The sequence below is a fragment of the Ascaphus truei genome, chromosome 11 (genome assembly GCF_040206685.1).
Source record: "Ascaphus truei isolate aAscTru1 chromosome 11, aAscTru1.hap1, whole genome shotgun sequence".
NCBI lineage: Eukaryota > Metazoa > Chordata > Amphibia > Anura > Ascaphidae > Ascaphus > Ascaphus truei.
Genome location: NC_134493.1, coordinates 8,368,671 through 8,371,909, shown reverse-complemented (window position 1 = coordinate 8,371,909; position 3,239 = coordinate 8,368,671).

The following is a 3,239-nucleotide window of genomic DNA, read 5'->3' as shown; positions in this document are numbered from 1 at the left end:
TTTTATTTAATCAGGGTTTATTACACAGTATACTGTACGGCCGGAAAACATCAGCATACAGTACCATATTATCCATCGAAATCCCCCCATTAGCCGTTTTCTTTTCTGAGGAAAAAAAAAGAAAAGTTTTAATGTACAGTAATGGTCAGCCCCCTAAAGAAGTACCCAGCCAGCCCCACCAAAATAATAAGGCAACAAGACAGTACTCACCATAGAATTAAAATTAATTTTCCCCCAGATGTTAGGAACCCCCTCACTTCACCCCAACAGGGTCCGAGCATGTACTGTACAGTACTGTACAGTAGTTTAAAATAAATTAAATATGCAATTTTACTATTACTGCGCGCGCACGCACGCACAGACTGTGTACTGCAGGTTGAACCGCGAAGGTATTAGACTTCAGAGACAACAGCTCGCAAACGTCCTCATGTGTTTTTACACAGCATTGCATTATTGCAGCCAGCCGGAATAAAATGCTTAAATCACAGCCGCGAATATAACGCTATATACCCCGGGAGAAAACGACACAAAACCGCACATCACCGGGATCCTCTGAAATTCGCGGAGCTAGCCAAGTAAGAATAAAGTTGGTCGCCAGTGTACCTAATAGGATTTTGTGCTATGTCTGGACATATGCTAACACTAGCATCTACCATACTATATACCCCGGTGATAGCAGGTTTTGACTGGGTTATACAGTCACTTTAGTCTCATTTATGTACACCCTTTTATTTTAACAAATGTATTAATAAAGTATTTTTTAACCATTACAATTTACTAACCACCACTATCTACTTATTTTGAGTTACAGAGTTACCAGCTGAGTTATTTTTCTTTTGTGTATTGCTATGGATTTGAGCAAAGTGTACTGGCAAATCCCCCTGACCCAGGAGGCCAGGGAGATGTCAAACTTCATCACTACGTGTGGCCTCTATGATATTCTAGTGATGCCATTCGGGATGAAGAATGCCCCGGCTACCTTCCAACGCCTGGTAAATAGGTTGTTAGAAGGGATGCAGAGCCACTAGAGGGCATACCTGGATGATATTGCTATCTTTAGTATTTCATGGGACTCTCACCTGGTCCAGGTAGCAGTGGAGCTAGCCAGAATTAGGGAAGTAGGGCTTACTTCAAAACCCACAAAGTGCTTAGTAGGAATGGCAGAGGTGTTGTACCTAGGGCACTGGATGTGTGGAGGGCATCTGAAGCCTGAACAGCTAAGGTGTAGGCAATAGTACAGTGGCCCGTCCCCAAGACTAAGAATCAGGTCATGGCTTTCCTAGGCACCGCTGGCTATTATAGAAAGTTTGTGCCACAAAACAGTGCCGTGGCTAAACCCTTGACTGACTTGACACAGAAGCGACTCCCAGTTCTGGTTGTCTGGTCTCCAGCCTGTGAAAAGGCATTTCAGGCTCTGAAGACCGCACTGGCTAGTGCCCCTATTTTATCTGCACCAGACTATGCTAAAAAGTTTTTGGTGCAGACCGATGCCTCTGACTATGGTATCGGTGCTGTGCGCAGCCAAGTGGGAAAGGAGGGAGGATAGCATCCTATGGTGTACCTAAGCTGCAAACTGTTGCCCAGGGAAGTGGCTTATGCCACTATTGAAAATGAGTGTTTGGCGCAACCGCAAAAAGGAAAAAAGTTTTTAAATCACGGCAGCTTGCTGCATAGCGTATAAGTGGTGAGCTAACTCTGGCTAGGAATGTCCTAGCGCTTTGAAATGTGAGTGCATGCGGCTGGGGGGTAATCATTAAACTGGTTATATGTTATGTTTTACAAACTTTCATAAAAAGTCATGAATGAAAGTTCCCCTCTTTTAAATGTATTAATATTGTAAGAGCCAAGGAATTTGCATTCGGCCGGGCGGAGCAGCGAAAACACTTGATTCACAAGTACAGTGATTCCATGGTATATGGCAGGCTAATCCGGCGAGTGAGTCATGCATAACTTAAGTCAGGACTTCTGAAGCATCCCGCTGAGATCGCTCCAGGCTGGCTAGGAATATCCGGACTTAACAAAGGTGCACAGTGTCTAGTGTTAAGTGGGGAGGGGGAGATATAAACAAGTTTTCCCTGACAGATGTCCAGATGTCCTGGGAATGGTAGACAACATGTCGCCAGGGAAGTGGGCTTGGTTAGGTATGCTTAGGGGCTCAGGTGCGAAGTTAGCGCATGCCAGAAGCATACCTTGAAGCCTCTGCCCGGCTCCATGAACTATTGGCAAACATTGCCAATAGGTGGGATGATTTGTTCCCACGCAGCGATTGGCTGCACAGTATACATATAGGACTTTTGTGGTTTTAAAAGTCTGTGCAGCCAATTGAGAGGTAGATTCATCCAGCGTGCGGTACAAAGCCTATTACATCGTAACTAAGATTTGTATCCAGCTTCCAGTATTCATAAAGACTAAGGATTTGTTAACTAATCCTGCAGTGGGGGAACGAAAAGATTACTTTCAGCGGAGTAAGAGTGGTTGCGAGCGGCACCACTAGCCAAAGACTGTTTTGCAGCTCTATTTGTGCACAAAACCCACTCCTGGGAATTTATGCCTAGGGACTTCATTTCTGGGAAGTTCGTTCCGGGAACATTTTATTTCGTTATGCTCCGTCCCCGTAAGTGTTATTTCGTATTATTTCGTAAATCGAGCTGCGTATGTTCATGTTGTAAATAAATCACAATTTATTTTATCTCTCGCTTGGCTAAATCAAAGGATCCAGGTATTAATGTGTTAAGAGCTCTGGTCTCCCGTGACAACTACAAATCCTTCTGCAGAATAAATGCCCAGAGGTAAGGGTTTCTATAAGTAAGGACTGCACCTTATTAATATATTATTATCTATAAGTATGAGTAACTGTATGTTAAAATATTTTCCCTTTTTCATTCATGAGGGAAAATACATTTATTACTATACCAGTGTTGGGGCGGGCTGCACTTCACTATGTATACAGTATATGGATGTGATGCAAAAGGTGACAGTGTGCTCATTTTCCTGTCATTTCCCAGAATCCCTTGCTGCAGTGGAAGCACTGTATGCTAGGTGATAATGGCAAAAAGCAGGGTTGCAGACCTGTCTAAGATGAAATCACCGTGTGTGTGATGAAACGCGTTGGGAAGTTAGTGTGAGCTATTGGTACGGAGTATACTTCACTGCACCATCTGCTGGGACTCCACGAACGCTGGTGCACATTGGTGTATGATTTGCGCCTGTCTCTACCTCGGCAGGGTCACAGTGCCATT